This window comes from Pleurodeles waltl, chromosome 6 (genome assembly GCF_031143425.1).
Source record: "Pleurodeles waltl isolate 20211129_DDA chromosome 6, aPleWal1.hap1.20221129, whole genome shotgun sequence".
Classification (NCBI taxonomy): domain Eukaryota; kingdom Metazoa; phylum Chordata; class Amphibia; order Caudata; family Salamandridae; genus Pleurodeles; species Pleurodeles waltl.
Window position 1 is genome coordinate 1,274,468,516 of NC_090445.1, and position 18,797 is coordinate 1,274,487,312.

An 18,797-nucleotide genomic window follows, 5' to 3' on the forward strand; every position below is an offset into this window, starting at 1 on the left:
CATGGTTCTAGCATGTGACCCCCCCCTACCTGTCCTAAGGCCCAGAAGTACTTCACCCCTAATACTAAAGCTACCCAACCCCTCACCCCTAAAACAAAACTACCCCAGATACCTCCCACCCACCCTGAGCCATAAACCCTTCCCGACCACACCCACCCTAGAAATGACTGATGCCCCCACCCCACCCCTAAAAAAAAACTACCCCAGGCCCCTACCCCAAAAACCAAACTACCCCGATCCCCTCACTCCCAAAAACACTGACTACCCCTACCCCCAACCCCACCCTCAAAAACAAAACGACCCCGACCCCCGCCCCCAAAAACCAATCTACCCAACCACCCCCAAAAACCAAACTACTCCGATCCCCACCCCCAAAAACCAAACTAACCTGATCCCCCACCCCAAAAACCAATCCACTCTGACCCTCCCACCCCAAAAACACAAACTACCTCGACCCTCCACTCCCAAAAACACTAACTACCTCGACCCTGCACCCCCAAAAACACTAACTACCCTGACCCCCACCCCCAAAAACAAAACTACCCCGATCCCCTACCCCCAAAAACCTATCTACCCCAATCACCCACCCCCAAAACCCACCCTACCCTGACCCCCCCCAAAAAAACTGCCCCTACCCCTCTACCTCCCACCCCCAAAAACCAAACTACCCCAATCCCCTACGTCCAAAAACAAAAGTACCCTGACCCCCACCCCAAAACAAAACTACCCCGACCTCCCGGACCCATAAAACAGAACTGTCCCGATCCCCGCCCCTAAAAACCAGAACTACCCGACCCCCACCCCCACCCCCAAAAAGAATCTACTCTGATCCTCCAACCCCAAAAACACTAACTACCTTGACCCCCACCCCCAAAAACACTAACGACACTGACCACCTCACCCCACCCCCAAAAACAAAACTACGCTGATCCCCCACCATCAAAACAAAACTACCCCGACCCCCCACCCCTTAAAACCAGACCTGTCCCGATCTCTGCCCCTAAAAACCAGAACTACCCCGACCCCCACCCCCAAAAACACTAACTACCTCAACCCCCCACCCCCAAAAACAAAACTACCCTGATCCCCCACCCCCAAAAACCAAACTACCCTGTCCCCCCAAAAAACAAACTACCCCTACATCTCCCACCCCCAAAAACCAAGCTAACCCAACCCCCCACCTCCACCCCAAAGAACAAACTACCCCGACACCCCACCCCCAAAAACAAAAGTACTCGGACCCCCCAAAACAAAGCTACCCCGACCCCGCCATCCTGCCCCCAAAAAACAGAACTGCCCCGATCCCCTGCCCCCTCAAAAAAACAGAACTACCCCGACCCCCCACCCCACCCCTAAAAAACAAACTACCCAGACCTCCCCCCACCCCAAGCCCTTAAGCCAACCCACCCCTGAAAACTACCCCCAACCCTGCCCCAGCCCCACTTACCTGACCACATTCTCTCCCTATGCACTCTCCCTTTTTCTCTGCCTTAACCACACATGTGCATTATTCAGCATTTGCGTGGTTAAGGCAGGGAATAAGGGAGTCATTGTTAACGCAAGCGTGGTTCCACTTGCGTTAACAACGTAGGTCATTGTTCCTGAGTCATCTTTCCGGATGTTCCCCCCCTGTGTACCTTATGTAAGGAAAGGTGAGGCTTTAAAACCTCATCCACCAGTTCAACATCAGAGCGTTCATTAAGATAATGGCCATGTATCAGCAGAAAGAAAGCAGTGACAAAACCAATCAAAGGAAGAAAGGCAAGCACAGTTAACAATACCCATAGATAATTCCATAGATGAATCAATTAGTTTTAAGCCGATTGAATAGCTTACATGCTCTTAATACAGGCACAGTTGAAGATGCTAAACAGGTTGAAAAAGAATCATTGATGTTGGCAAAATATCCAGAAGCAAAATGTGCAAACACTGGAGCCGGTGTTGGAGAAAGAGAAGTGGCGGATGTATCCCTTGGTGGTTCGTAGTAAACAATTCCATCCGTTTGTGTTGAATTTGAGCAATATTGCTTGGGATTTTGGACATTTCTTGTAGATGTAGACAGGTACTAATGAAAGTTCATTTTCAACCCTCCCACGGCTCAGGGATGTCTCATCACTGTAGATTAAGTTTTGGAAAGGTGTACCCTGATTAGCAGTGAAAGGGGTTCGGAAACTGCTCAGAGGTCCTTGTGGTCTGTTGTGTAGGACCGGCCACATGCTGTAGCTTCAACGTCAATTGAAACATAGCGGTTTTCTTTAGAACCAGGCAGTGGTGGTAGAATGACAATTCTGATACCATGTATTTCCAGAACTGGAACCGGTGCTCAAAATAATGGACCAATTCCTTCTTCACTGCAATCTTTTCACGCACTACATCCCCAATTTCCAGAATCTAGCTGGTAGACGTTGTTGGTAAATCCCTCATTCCCATGGTGGTGGCACATACATATGACCTTTCATCACGGATCTGTTATAATTCCTGCAAGACAGTGACACGTTCATTTATGTCAAAAGGTGTGTCTGCTGCCACCGTGCCAGGGCCATCAAGATCTGAGACATACATAGGTACGCCAAACAGAACCTCATGTGGGGTGTGCCCTCCCGAGGGCCTTCTGGGCAGATTAGTAAGTGCTTTCTGGACTCCATATAGGTGGTTAGGAGAACTACGACCTGAACCTAGTACTCTAACTGTTAAGGATTGCTTTAAGTCTTGGTTCTTCTGCACCACAACAGCATTTCCCTCAGGATGATATGAAGAGAAGAAATACAATTGGACCCCCATCATCACCATGGTGTCCCTGAATGCCGTGGAAGCAAAGGCAGGTCCCTGGTCCAAATGGAATGCTACAATTGCATATGTCCCCATAAAGACATGCAAATCTTTAATAACAGTTAGAGTGTCAGCTGGTTGTTGTGGCCATACCCATAGAAATCTGCAGCAAGAATCAACAGTGACTAAGATGTATTTGTATGCACCATCAGTTGTTAGGGGACCACAGTGGTCCATGTACACACATTGTAGTTGTTTGTTGGAAATTATGAGGGGTGTCCGCAGTGGGTGTTTAATGGTAGATTCTGTTATTTGTTGACAGATGTCACAGCAAAGTACATACTGTTTGGTCTGTTTGTATGGACCTGCCATCAATAGCGTTTTTGCAATAATGTAATTGTAGTCGCCACACCTGCAGGGACAGAAGCAACCCCTTCATGTGCTGCTTTTATTAGAGCTAATCTTTGGTGTTGGTTGGGGATCACCCACCCTTGGTATTGTTACGAATGCAACATTTTGGGCAATTAAATGTTAGGAATAATTGGCGGAACATGTGTTGTAATTAAAGCTGGACCTTTTGTGGGTTATATGATGTAGGTTTATGCATCCTAGTTACAGGTAATGTTCCACCAGGAGCAGCACCCTTGCTGCTCAGCCCAGTCCCACCAACTGACCATTCACACCAACCAGGCACTCATCAACATTCCGTGAACTCACACACACTGGCTCAGCAGCAGGGAAGTGCTAACTAAGGAGAGAATGCATAGCAACAATTCAAGTCACAACACATCTCCTCTCTTTAGAGAAAACAAATGATGGACATAACATTGTCCTTTAGCATAAGGACCAATAGACGGTACTACAAATTCATACTGAACAAATCAGTAGATAAAAAGGGCTACAGATGGGAATAAATCATACTCAGTCCTAAAATATCAGATACGGTAATAATCACACAATGCAATTCAACTACACTCTCCCCCTTTTATACACACTATAACAAGGAGGTGCAACATACTCATCAACACAACACCACACTCACCTCCTCCCGTAACACACTATAACAAGGGGTGCAACTACTCATTAACATAACACCACACATCAACGCAACACTAGGGTACACAACCCTACAACGCAACACTAGGATACTCAACCCTGCAATGCAACATTTGGGTATTTAACCCTGCAAGGCAACACTAGGGTAAACGTCCCTGCCTTCACACTAGGGTACTCAAACCTGCCGTGCAACACTAGGGTACTCAACCCTACAACACTAGCGTACACAGTCCTACAACGCAATATTAGGGTACACAACCCTGCAACTCAACATTAGGGTACTCAACCATGCAATGCTATGGTACACAACCCTGAAACATTAGGGTACATGGCCCTGCAACGCAACATTAGGGTACACGACCTTGCAACGCAACATTTGGGTTCATGACCGTGCAAAGCACCACCAGGGTATTCAACTCTACAACTCGGTGTTAATTGAAGTGAAAGCATTCAGACAAATATTCTGCAGTCTAACAATTTACACATGCATCAAATCCACTTAGGCAGCAAATTCAACAATGCATAGATGGTGATACTCTCAGACAGTAAAATCAGCATGGCCACACTTAAACTAACATACTGAAGATTCTAAAAATATACACTTGCAGCTGATCTAGACTTGCATTAAACAAAATACACTTAGGGAGAACATTAAAACACAGCAGCAAATTAAGAACAGCACAGAAATAAATGGGCATATCACTATAAACACATTGTAGGTGGCACAGAATTATGTCTAGCAATAACACTTAGGCCCTCATTATGACATTGGCGGTAAGTGATAAAGTGGCAGTAATACTGCCTACAGGCTGGTGGTAATTACTGCCAAATTATGACCATTTCGGTGAGAACTCCCATGGACAGCCAATATACCACACCAACCGCCAGGGCGTTAACACCACTGACCATGGCATTAGCCGTCAACAGCCAGGCGGGAGACAAAGTACCTCCCAACATATCATGACACAGGAGACCACCACGATTTCCTGGGCTGTACCAACGCCATCAAAAGCCTGGCGGAAACACATCACAGAAGACTCCCCATTGGAGACACAAAGAAGGACAATGCCGCCATGGAACCAGAACGGCAAGTCTTCCCCATGCTCATCTATGCCATGCTCCATCTGGAACACCAACGCCGACGAAGACGACGACGGTGAGTATAGCTGCCTAGCACATGAGGGAGGGAGGAAAAGGAGAGTGACACACACACGCATGACACACACCAGACACACACCACCATACACACAACCAGCTGCTGATGAAAAACAATGGCACACAACACACGGCATAATAATGTAAGGACAATAAGAATTCAGTAGTGAGAATGTATTGATTGTGAACAGCTACTAAATGAACAGTTGTACGAAAAACAGATATGTACAAATGTACACAAAGGGCATTGCCCAGTCCAAAGTACTAAGGGCCCACATGGCCACAGGGCACAGTCCAAGGCCCAACTCGAATCCTGACATCATCCGGATAGAACTCTGCAGAGGCATCAGTTTGCAAGTGAGAGGCACCTCAGGGGAATGGGTGTGGGGGGCACCTCACCCGAATATGGGAACATGCCCACTGGTTCTGGAGGGGGCTCCATGCCCATTTCTCTCTGCTGGGGAGTGCAAGGTCACAGTCTCTCAGGTGGGGAACATGCCCACTGCTTCTGGAGGGGGCTCCATGCCCATTTCTCTCTGCTGGGGAGTGCAAGGTCACAGTCTCTCAGGTGGGGAACATGCCCACTGCTTCTTTAGGGGGGCCCTTGTACAGCAGTCCCTGGAGGGTGGCCTACATGCCCTCCACTGGTGGTGAGGGCTCACTGTGTCATCTGGAGGTGAGGGCTGCACTGTGTCAGTAGGTGAAGGTGCCTCCTGGGCAGCCTCTGCTGGAGTTGAGGGCTGCACTGTCTCAGCAGGTGAAGGTCCCTCCCGGACCGCCTCTGCAGGACGAGTGGTCTGCACTTCCTCAGCTGGCAATGAGGGCTCTGTGACCACTGGTGGTGGTGTCACCCTGACAGCCTCTGCTGGAGGTGGGGGCTGCACTGTCTCAGCAGGTGAAGGTCCCTCCCGGACCGCCTCTGCAGGAGGAGAAGGCTGCACTTTCTCAGCTGGCGGTGAGGGCACATGAACACTGGCGGTGGTGGTGTCAACCTGACAGCTTCTGCTGAAGTCGAGGGCTTCTTCCCCTTCATGGCAGGATGTGCAGGCTCTTTAGCCTTCCTGGCAGGAGTCGAAAGCTTCTTCCCCTTCATGGTAGGAGGTGCGGGCTCTTTCCCCTTAATGGCAGGAGTTGAGGGCTTCTTCCTCTTCATGGCAGGGGGTGTGGGATCCTTAACCTTCCTGGCTGGTGGAGTGGGATCCTTCACTGTCTTGCCACCACGACTAGGAGGTGCCTCCACTGTCCGTGTGGACTGTTTGGTTGAGATGCTGGGCTGGGTCGTTGGGACCCTTCTCCTACGGGCAGGACGGGGGGCAGAGGGAGGGAAGAGGTCAAGTTGGGCAAAGAAAAGTTTTTTATGGACGGTGGGGTGGGGTGGGATGATGGAAGAGGGATGGGAGTGGAGGTTGAGGGAGTGGTTGTTGGAGGTGTATGTCTGCTGGACTTGGGTACAGGTGCATGGGCAGTGTGCTGATGTGAGGTGGATGGCTGTTGGGTGTCTGAGTTCTTGCGTTTCTGTCCTTTAGGAGGGGGGGACAGACAGGGTGGGAGGGGACACAGGGGACGCTTGGATGGATGTAGTGGAGGTGTCTGCTAGTGAGGTGTGTGTGCTGCTTGGTGTGGTGATGCTGGTGGTGGATGTTGATGCAGTGCATGCAGGTGTGAGAGTGAACGTGACTGTGAGTGAGGTGGAGGAGGAGGCAGTGGATGTGGTTGTGTCTGCAACTGTCTGCTGTTTGCGTGAGTGCTTGTGGGATGAAGTATGGTGCCTGTGTTTGACTGTGCCACTCATGTGTGTTGTCTTCTGTGCTTTCTTGTCTGTATGTGTTCATGGGATGGGTTGGGGTTGAGGAGACTGGGACTAGGAAGTGGTAGTAGGAGGGGGGACAGTAGGAACAGGGACAATAGCTGCCATCGGAGAGCAGGCCAGAGCCTCAATCGATCTCTGTTGGGCCGCCAATCCACTGTGGATGCCCTCCAGGAATGCATTGCATTGCTGCATCTGGGATGCCAGCCCCTGGATGGCATTCACAATGGTTGACTGCCCTGCAGAGATGGATGTCAGGAGGTCAATAGCTTCCTAACTCAGGTAGCAGGGCTCATTGGGGCAGGGCATGAGGTGCCTGGGATGAAGGAGATGCACATCCTCGTGGGTGAGTGGGCACGGGCAACTCGCTGAGGGCCTACTGGGAGGGTGGTGCTAGTACGGGGGTGGCGGCTGTACCTGCAGCTGGGGTGGTCACACGGGTGTCCGCCAACACCAGGGAGCTTCCATCGGAGAAGGTATCAGAGTCTGTGTTGTCACCTCGTGTCTCCACCATGGTGCTCCCCTTGCCCTCCGTCCCACTAGTTCCCTCGGCATCAGTGGACTCTGCCTCCAGAGTCCTGTAGGGTGCATCACCCTCTGTCGCTGGTGCCCCTGCTCCTCCGCCAGATGATGCTAACGCACACATGGACAGAATGACAGAAGAAAAAAGGGGGTGAGAGAGAGAAAGGAAACACTGGGTCAATAACCGCACCAACACCACAGTTGGCATACACAGCACCTTCACACACAGGGATCAGGATTGAGCAGTATGCATTGCACTGCCTGTGAGTTGGCTAGATGCCACAGCAAGATGAGGGCCACACACCGCCCGCTGCACCCCTCCTGGGACTCACAAAGCCCTGACTGAAATGGAATGCTAACAAGCTAGGTTACCTGCATTTGCCATACACCCATAACCCTTGAGCTGGATCATGCTGCAGTGTCTGACCTGGCATTAAGGGACACCCACTACCTCACACCCACCACCCAGATCCCATGCCACCTAGCAATTATTGTAGTAATGCCCACCATACTCATCCCCTTGTGGCTGCTGTGATGTCCTAAAGCGTCCATCCAGCTCTGGGTAGGCCACCACCAGTATGCAGGCCATCAGGTGGGTCATGTTCCGACGGGCACCCCTTCCTCGTCAGGAGGCCATCCCCAGCTGTGTCTCCCTGGTCTTCTGTTCCCACAGTCTCAGGTCCTCCCACCGTTTCCGACAGTGGGTGGTCAGCCTGCCATAGACCCCCACGGTCCACACATCTTTGGCGATGGCACGCCATAATCCCTTCTTTTGATGGGCGCTGACCTGCAGAGGTAATACAGACAGGAGGACACCATTACACATACAATCAAGTCTGTCACACATATGGCCCACCAATCACGTTTCCATGACCATTGGCACACACGTGGCCTGGTGCACACCATGTACACCACCACAGGACAACTCCACCGATGACACAATGCTTGCACACACATCTCCATGTATCCTTCACACATGCATTCTGTCCAAGGTGCACTAACCTGTTGGGCTGGAGGCCCATACAGCAATCCGTACTGGGGTAGGACCCCTGCCGCCAATAGCTCCAACTCCTCCGCAGTGAAGGCAGGGGCCCTTTCCCTGGTCACATGGGCCATGGTAGGTTCCAGACACAGGTCACAGTAGCACACGCAGTGTAGGTGTTCTCCTGTTGAAGGTCAGGAAACAAGTGAGAAACCTGATGGAAAATGGCAGTCACGTCCGCAGTGGTGTACACCGTCACCGATCCCCGTTGACCACTATACTCCATTGAGCCCCATATCATCCAATGAGGAATTGTACGGTGGTGCAAGACCGCCTTCCGCCACGACGCCCATTGTAGACGGGTTACCTCACTTCCACCTGTCCCTACATACAGGACAGACGGTCACCATTTCATGGTGGTGGACAACAAGCATATCAACCTTAACTGTGTCACAGCCTAGATTAGCACATACCTCACCATTCCCATTGTCCCGTCACATAAATGCACTATGTACACTGGGGTGGTGGTTCCATTGTTCAAATTGTGACAGCCTACTCACTCTTGTGTCCCTTAGATACCTACCGCTGCGGATAAATAGGATGAGGAGACAAAACACCGTGTACAGACCTCTTGTAGACTTGGCTACACTGGAGGACAGGCACATTATACTCACCTATAGACTGGACAGGGCCACAATTACAGAGCTGTGTGCCCCAGGGATGTGGAATTCCTATCGCCCACACATCTTGTTTGGGGTCAAGGGCAACAAGTTTTTATGTTTACTTTGTCCTTGGGACAAGTAGGCCCAACCCTCTGCAGCACAAACCCTTTGGCTGCCTGTTTACAGAGAGTGGAACTCTCTGCAGTTGAGGTAATGTGTTTCCAAAAGATAATGCTGTTCGAACTTGTATTTATGGTTCATTATTTGAAAGCCTTCATTATTAGGGTGAGTGCTGTAAATAAATGTTTTAAGGTCACACTTCAATACTGACTTCCAGTACAAAAAAAAAAAACATGTATACACATGTTTGAAAAGTTTAGGCTATGAGGCTAAGTATAATGCTCCCAGAATGCTCTCTGATTAGATGCAAATGAAGTGTCATTTAGTAAAATGTTTTGATGCATGCTAGTATTTCCCAAAAATATTTCTAATGGAAAATCAGTGTAACCATTTTCAACATGATTATGAGAAGCATGAAAATAAACAAACAAATAGACAAAGCCAACTGATCTGACATATTTTTATAAGTCTTTTAGTTTCATCAATGCGTGTCTTGTTTTGACATGGCTTTTGTAACACTTTATTGTTGTGGGAGTTACCAGGCCCTCAACATTGTAACAAACACTGGCAAAACCCCCCCAAAAAAGTTTTTGAACTCTAAAAGCACACGTTGCCACCAGTGGCATAACAAAGGCCCCGCAGCCGCCCTCCAGGGGGCCCCTTCAGCACAGCACCTGCCCTGAGTGAGTCTGGAGAGGGGGCTCCTCCATGTTCTTTGCAAAGGGGCACCCTCCAGTTTCGTTACGTCACTGATTGCCACTGTAGTTCCTGACACTGAACAAAACTACTTTGTGTGCCAATATGCTCCTTGTGGAAGAGCAGAATGCGATCACTCACAGTAAAGCCAGCCGAAAGAGAGAGAAATAGAAGTTTAATAAAAACAAAATGTCTTTGTTAACACCAGACCTAATTAGGGACCAAGACCCACATGTAGGTAGCTTTTTGCATGTCGCAAACAGCGACTTTCGCTGTTTACGACGTGCAAAAAGCACATTGCGATGCACAAACCCAGTTTTGCGATTCGGTAACCTGGTTACCGAATCGCAAAACGGGTTTGCGACTCGCAATTAGGAAGGGGTTTTCCCTTCCTAATTGCGACTCGCAGTGCAATGTAGGATTGTTTTGCGAACGCGGGCGCGCACCAATCGCAGTTTGCACTCATTTCAAATGGGGGCTAACACATTCGCAAAAGGGAAGGGGTCCCTATGGGACCCCTTCCCCATTGACAATGTCACTGTAAAAAAAAATTCAGAGCAGGCAGTGGTCCTGCGGACCACTGCCTGCTCTGAAAAAATGAAACGAAAACGTTTCATTTTTCGTTTTTGTAATGCATCTCGTTTTCCTTTTAGGAAAACGGGCTGCATTACAAAAAAAACTGCTTTATTGAAAAGCAGTCACAGACATGGTGGTCTGCTGTCTCCAGCAGGCCACCATCCCTGTGAGGGCTGCCATTCGCAAGGGGGTCGCAAATTGCGACCCACCTCATGATTATTCATGAGGTGGGCATTTGCGAAGCCCTTGCGAATCACAGATGGTGTCAGGGACACCATCCTACATTCGGATTTGCGACTCGCAAATTGCGAGTCGCTGTGACTCGCAATTTGCGGGTCGCAAATCTGAACCTACCTACATGTGGCCCCAAATTCTTAAAGAAAGTCACTAAAGTGCACCCATGGTATATGTCGTACCCCTATAAAATATTTGTGAATTTTAGCATGTGTAAATACGCATGTGTAGATTTGCTCATGTGAAAATCTATTGAGCATTTGCAAGTTCATTTTCCCTCCAGCCACTTTCTTCCCAACCTGGAAGAAGTTCTGATTCTGCCATTGTCAGGAGTAAATGTCCAACCTTTCTTATTATGGGAAAATATTAGAGAGAAGCTGGTGAAAATCTTTAAAACATGCAGGTTAGTAGGTTTGCAGACTCAAAGGCATTCCAGCCCTGGAACTATTGCTTACTGCTTCCTCCAGCCCCAGTATGCAGATCTGCAGAAAGGTGGCAAAATAAGGAAATTGCTACAGTAGGGATTGAAACTGCATGTATTCAAGCCCTACTGTGGTAGTAGCCCTGGCATAATCAGAGAGGCTATTATCAGAGCTCTTACATAATGAGATTGCTGCCATAATTTGGCACCACACTACATGGCACCAAAGGGACAAGTAGATCTTTTTACAGGACAAGTAGATTTGAGAAGCAACCTGTCCCCTGGACAAGTAGATATTTTAATAAATTCCACACCCCTGGTGCCCAATTGGAGCTTGACCTGATATCTGATATTCGTCATCCCACTGGGATCCCCCCCTCTTGTGCAAGTGCTATCAGTGCTCCATTTCCTGGCAACTGGTTCTTTCCAAGTGACAGTGGGCTTGGCAGCAGGAATGTCACAGCCAATGTTTTCAATTGTGCTGGCAAGAGTTTTGTCTGCCCTGGTGAAACACATGTGCAGCTACATAGCTTTACCCAGGTGGAAGATTTGGCCACTGTGAAGGCCGGATTCTATGCAATGGGACATATCCCCAATATTGTTGGGGCGATTGCCGGGACACATATAGCGTTTGTCTCCCCCCCACCCGAATGAACAGGTTTCAGGAATCGTAAGAGTTTCCACTCACTGAATGTGCAAATGGTGTGCCTGGCGGACAGTACATCTCCCACGTCACTGCCAAGTATCCTGGGTTGGTGCATGACGCCTTTGTCCTGAGGAATAGCAGCATCCCAAATGTGATGGCCCAACTACAGAGGCACAGGGTGTGGCTAATAGGTGAGCCAGGGTGCCCACCCACTGTATGTAAATGTATGTCTTCAGGTGTCATCCCCATAGCATTGTGTGAGGCTAAATGTTGTCCCTCAATACTTGCAGGTGACTCTGGCTACCCAAACCTATTGTGGCTGCTGACCCCTGTGAGGAATGCCGGAACAGGGGCTGAGGAACGTTATAATGAGGCACATGGGCGAACCAGAAGGATCATCGAGAGGACCTTCGGGCTCCTGAAGGCCAGGTTCCTCCATCTGACAGGTGGATCCCTGTGCTACTTACCTAGGAAGGTCTGCCAGATAGTAGTGGCATGCTGCATGTTACACAACCTGGCCCTCAGACGGCATGCACCTTTACTGCTAGAGGAGGAGACTGGAGATGCCCCTGTGGTAGCAGTGGACCCTAAGGACAGTGAGGATGAGGAGGCAGAGGATGAGGACAACCGAACATCAGTTATACGTCAATACTTCCAATGACACACAGGTGAGACAGTGCAACTGACCATTCCTTTGACTATTGATGTTTGTTTTTTGTGTGGCTGTAGCATGATGGCATTAACTTCCTTTGCGTCTCAACTTACTGTCACCTATGGCTTGTCATTAAACAGATGTTGGTGAGATAACAACTGTGTACGGATGTGATGACTACAGACAGCTACAGGTCATTATTTCTATGCTCTCACAGTGTTCAGATCATTTGTACTAGATGTGACTGTTTCCATAAATGCACATTTTCAACACATAAAATACTAGTAGTCAAATTGTGTTCAAGGGTGTTTATTGTAGTGCTATGAAATTGAGGGAAAAGTGCAATGGAATAGGGTGATGGTGGAGGAAAGTCCAGGGTATTGTTCCAGGCTGTTTGTAGCACAGGTCCAGTGTCCAAGGGGCCATAGGAAGGGGAGCAAAGGCAGTTCAAAGTGGACAAAGTGACAGTGTGGGACCCATGGGGGACAATCAGGAGAGTCTCATTTGCTGGTGGTGGTCTTGGCAAGTGTCTCTGGCTTCTGTCTGGGTCGCAGGGAACGTTTGCGGGGTGGTTCACCTTCTGCAGGGGGAGGGGTGCTGGTGGCCTGTGGGTCCTGTGGCGGGGCCTCCTGCCCACTAGCTGCAGCAGAAGTGGAGGGCTGGTCAATGGACTAGCTAGTGGTAGGGACCCGCTGCTGTGCTGTTGCTTCCCTCATGATGCTGGCCATGTCTGCCAGCACCCCTGCTATGGAGATCAAGGTGGTCGTCCTCCCTGATCCCCTGATACTGTTCCTCCTGCAGCCACTTGTTCTCCTGCACGTTGTCCAGGATCTGGCCCATCGTGTCCTTGTTGGTTGGTAGGCTCCCAGGATCTCGGTGAGTGCCTCCTGGACAGTCGGTTCCCTGGGCCTGTCCTTCCCCTGGCACACAGCAATCCTCCCAGTGTCCCTGTTGCCCTGCGCCTGTGTCCTCTGAACAGTGTGCCCACTGGCACTGACCCCAGGTCCCTGATTGTCTTCGGGGCGAGGTGTGGACTGGGGTCCCTGTACAGGTGGGCACACTGCTGGGACAGAGGTTTGGGTACACTGGGTGGGTGCTGTGGTGTTGGATACTGAGGGAGTAGGCTCTGTGGTAGACTGGGAGTGGGCTGGGGTGATCGACTGTCCAGTGGGCCTGATGGACCAGGTAGGTCATCCAGATCCTGAAGTCCAGAGTTACTGTCATCACTGGGGGCATCTTCTGTTGGGGGACTGGATAGTCGTGGTACTTCCTCTCCGCTGACATTGGCTGGGGAAATTGTGGGGATGTAAGTGATGTATTATGCTTCAGGTCTTTGACATATTGTACATCCCTGGCTTCCCCTCTGTCGTTGCTGTTGCCCTGCCACCTTTGTTTGTGTATGGTGATGTATTGTGGGATTGTTAGTTTCCCTATGCTGTGCATGCTTTAGTGATTGGTGTCCATGCAGGGCTGGGAGGGCTGTCCATGCATTGGTATGGCATGCAGGATTTGGCACTGGGGTTTGTCAGATGTGTAGGTGCAGTGTGTGGGATGGAGTGATGGGAGTGAGGGTGAGGGGTGTGATGGCATGCAGGTATGGGGGGTGATAAGTAGTAAAAATTGACTCAGAAGTGTCCATTCCTCCGGCTACTCCAGCGAGTCCCTCAGGATGCAGTAATGCCAAGACTTGCTCCTCCCTTGCTGTGAGCTGTGGAGGAGGAGGTGGGGGTCCACCGCCAGTCCTCTGTGTGGCGAGCTGGTGCCTTGCTGCCACGGAACGTACCTTCCCCTCTAGGTCGGTCCATCTCTTCCTGATGTCGTCCCTTGTTCTTGGATGCTGTCCCACAGCGTTCACCCTGTCCACGATTCTCCGCCATAGCTCCATCATCGTGGCGATGGATATTTGCTGTACCTGTGCTCCAAACAGATGTGGCTCTACCCTGACTATTTCCTCCACCATGACCCTTAACTCCTCATCAGTGAAACAGGGGTGCCTTATTGGGGACATGGGTGTTGTGTGGTGTGTTGATGAGAGTGTGTTGAGTAATGTGGTGGGGTGTTTGATGTGGGGTGCTGTTTTGCTTTATTTCTGACTAAGCCAAGATATACACAATGAAAAGAGTCAAAAAAATTCTCTGGAATGCACTTCCTAATCTGAAGAAGACATTTGTTAAAGCTTTTTGCAAGGTTCGTGAATGAAGGTTTGAATAGTAAAAAGTGTACTTTCAAAATGTGCAACAACAACGTAAGACCATGTATAAGGAATCTTCAATAATTAATAAAAATTCATCCCTGTAGGGCCTGCCAGATGCTTCATCTTTCTCATAGGAAAATAACTATAAGGGGATTCCCTGAAAGAATAAACGTAGCTCAAACAGGGAAATAACCAACGTAGGGAAAACTACTGGAGAAGCTACTCGAATAAACATGAAGACACAATGATCTTCAAAAGTGAAACACTATAGTTTTCATCTTTCTCATGCCAGCAAGAAGATGACCCCGTTCAACTGCGAGAAAGAGATCCTCACCCTCACGGGAACAATGCCAGGCATTTGACGTCCAATCCTGACTGAGATCTCGGAATTCATCGCTACTGAGCAGGGCCATCTTTTTATATCTTAAACAACCACGAAAGGCCCCCCCTCTCAGATGGAAATATTAAATAATGCTGGCTAGTTTAGGTAAACCTTGAAAGGAATGCGTCAGGATCTGGCCATCATCCCAAGGCACGCCTCCCAAAGTCAAACTGTTCTCTTGCCTATGATAAACACTAGCTCGTTATGGCCTTTTCATACTAACTGCTCACCTCCTACATGTCGTGTACCAGCCCTAGCTCTTCGGTGAGAAGAAAAACACGTAGAAGTAGAGAAACACATTGCATAACATGTTTGCATGGAAAAATACTTTAACCTGGCAGTGAAGCTAAGCTGAACACAAAATAGAGTCTAGGCTGAATACAAAATGGACTCTGTAACAAGTGTCCACTAAAGTGACAATAGGCAGCTAAGCCAGGTGCAAAGCGGTGTGACATGACATCAGTGGTCAATACTCAAATAACATTAAAGGTGAGTGAGGGATGTATGAGGGTATGTGGTGTGTGTGTCTAGTTGTCTTGGTGCTGTTCATGTCAATGTCCTGGCAGTAATTGTTTTTCATAAAGGGTTGTGGGTAATGAGGGCGTGTGTTATATGGTGCTGTGTGGTGTATGAGTGTCAGGTGTGTGTTTTTAATCATGCCCAATGTAGTGTTGTTTTGTATGAGGATGTCCATTCTAAATGTGCGGCAGTATGTACCGCTAATGGTTTACCCCCATTGAATGTCCGCCATGGTGATCCTGGGTCATGATGTGGTGGGCGTTGTTTTGGTGGTGTAACAGTATGGGTGTTGGTACCGCCACTTTATCACTGACCTTTGGGCTGGCGAATTTGTGTATGTGGCAATATTCTATCGGATTGGTGTGTGTGCGTCATAATATGGGAAATGGATATTCGCCACCGCTGCAGTATGTTGGCGGCTGTCACCGTGGCGGTAAGCAGGATTTACTGCCAATGTTAAAATGAGGGCCATTAATGTTCCCGGTGAGCGACCTCTCACCCAAGTCCTCTCTCTAATCTGGAACACTTGAACGCTTACACTTCTCAGGAACACTTTTGCACACAAGTTTTTACTCTACATTTGTGCAGCTTACACTGAGCAGTCAGCTGTATACTTGTGAGCACATTGAAAACAAACGTCAGTATTTTAATTTAGAAATTCTTCACTTTTTTTGCTGCTAATTAATGATAATAGACACAAAGTCCCAAGGTGTGCCCATCACCGCGTATTCCTATTTCATGTAACAGTGACTAGACAGAAGCCACTGTAGCAAACCTTGATGAACTGATGATAGGTTGTTTGCTACAGTATTAAAAGTATACCTTAAAAGCCATAGTAGCACATTGAAAACATCCCAATTGAGGAAGATGGCCTCAGATGCGTTATGTCTTTTTCCAGGGTAAATTGAGCTTGTCTTGCCAGTGTGGTGTGTGCCGCTTAACGTTGGTTTCGATAGGCAATTGCTCCCAGATGCTGCATGACCTCTACCGCGTGCTCCGTAGTGTGAGTATACCTTAAGAAGAAGCTGGCCCTCACATGCACAACAGCATGAGCTCTCACCGTAATGGGGTTAAATGCTCCAAAAACACACCATCACTGTGATGTTTTATGTAATGCTGCCTCTATGCTGGTTCAATGCTGGTTCATACTCACAGCGTATGTCAATAAAGCTGCACTTTAGTTCCTGAAGTGACTGATGCAGGTTAACTTCACATCAGAAATGCTGCATTCTTTGTTAATCTGCCCTGCCGGTTCACACCCCACTAGCATGTCTTGCCAAAGCTATGAAATGTGGGATGTGTCAACTCCATCCATGTTGTCACCAAAGTCACAATAAATCAGCATACACTTTTAAAATTAAACCAGTCAGATGCCCAAGACTTCTGTTCACTGCAGGTTGTCTGATGAGAAAGACACTGGTGGGGCTTTCTAGGGCATTTTTATTCACTTCAAGCTTAAATTTCCTTTCTTTTAGTTTCTTCTGTAGGTTCAGTTTCTCTTCAGTTTCCTCCCACCCATAGATTCTTTCTCCAGTCGTCGCCAGTGTTGTAATTAAGGATGGATCCTTTGTAGGTTATATGATGTAGGTTTATTCAGCTTAGTTACAGGTTACAGGTAAGGCCCCACCAGGAGTAGCATCCTTGCTTCACAGCCCACTCTCACCAACTGGCCATTCACACCAACCAGGCACTCATCAATATTCCGTGACCTCACACACAAACTGGCTGAGCAGCAGGGAACTGGTAACCAAGGGGAGAATGCATAGCAATAATTCAAGTCACAACAAGATGCCTTTGGCACAGGCTTGCTGCCAGTCGAAGCTTCACAGTAGCCAGTGTTTCATCATCCAACCTCATCTTGGAACAAGTAATCACAGCAACAGAAGCGTGGCTACTGCTGATTTGGCTGCTTCATCAGCCAAAGTGTTTCCTGCAATGTGTATACCTACACGTTGATGGCCCACAGTATGTACTACATAGGTATCTGGTAGGGTCTCTTTCAGATCTGCTTCCTTCCCTCACAGGAGTCTGTGATTGATAGTATTCCCCTTTAAATCTCTCAACCCATTCGGCCGCCAGTAATGCAGGTATTCATTAAAGGACTGGCCACAATAATACAAATCACACATAATCAGTGTAAGGAGATCAGGATCCGGGTGTTCCAGTACCAATAATAGAGCCTTGAGCTCTGCCATTTGTGCATTGCAGCCCCTAACGTCTGCATGTATGTGTTTTTGGGGTGGAACTTGCCACCTCTCTGTTACCACTCACAGTCACTCAAGCGGGTGAGTATTGTTGTTTTGTGCCTACTTCTGATCTTGCTGAGCCATCAGTGTAAATAGTAATTTCAGATTGATCAAGAGGCAAACACTTTTAGGTGTTGAGTATTCAAATTCATATTGAAGGAATTCTTGTGTCTGAAGTTTTGAATTAAAAACATCAGTGGCAGTCAGAGAGGTGGCCCAGTGTACCCAATGTGGATTTAATGTTTTTGGAACACTGGCTTTCATCACAGACTCTAAGCCTGGTATTGGGGTCACAACAACAGTTTGTTACCCCTTGGCTAGAGGTCTCTCTTTTATGACAGCCATCTGAACAGTAGTCAGAATTTTCTCAGTGTGAGCAAAGCGTTGTTTAGCTGCTGAATACAAATGTGAATGCTATAGGGATGGTATCACCTTCATTGAATATTACATAGGTGAACCAAAGGGCACCAGCGATTACTCTGATGACCAAGTTTGTTTTGTTAACATGTGTGTTTAGCTTCAAGCATGTCCTGTTGTAATGCTCCAATAATCTGTGTGTGCTCAACTGTCCAATATTTACTTGAAAAATCTGGACGAATCAGATCATAAAGTGGTTTTATGCATTGTGCATAATCTGGAATATAATTCTACGAAAATTGAAAAAGCCCAATAAGGAGTGTAACTTTTTGATGGAGTTTGGTGGTTGTAATAGCACATATTTTTCTTGAAAGTGAGGCGCTACAATCTTTTCTTCATTTGATAACTTGTATCCCAAATCCAGGACACTGAGAAAGGCAATGTTTGTTTTCTTGAAATAAAATGTGTAGCCTATTTCAGTGAAACACACAACAATGTGGTCCATCTGTCTTAGGTGTATGACCAGGTCATCATCTGTTAGGTATATGTCATCTACATAGGACAGCGCCTCAGGGTCAGTGTCATGTAGTACGGATGTTACCAGTGCTGAGATCCAGGACTGACCCTTATGGGAGTCGGCAACATTTCCTTTGTAAACCTAATGCACAGAAGGCAGTCAAATCCCTTTTTTCAGGTGTTATATTTTGGCAGAAAAAGCTGTTAGAAATATCCAAGGTTGTTTTGTATTTTTTGCGCACTAAATTGTTGATCAGTGTTGTGCTGTGAGCATTTTGTATAGCA

General features: G+C 48.2%; 1 protein-coding gene across 1 annotated transcript in view; it reads left to right on the forward strand.

The window, feature by feature from the left end:
- LOC138300801 (microsomal triglyceride transfer protein-like) overlaps positions 1–18,797 on the forward strand; it is a 498,282-nt gene that overhangs the window by 435,350 nt on the left and 44,135 nt on the right. The window lies entirely within an intron of this gene.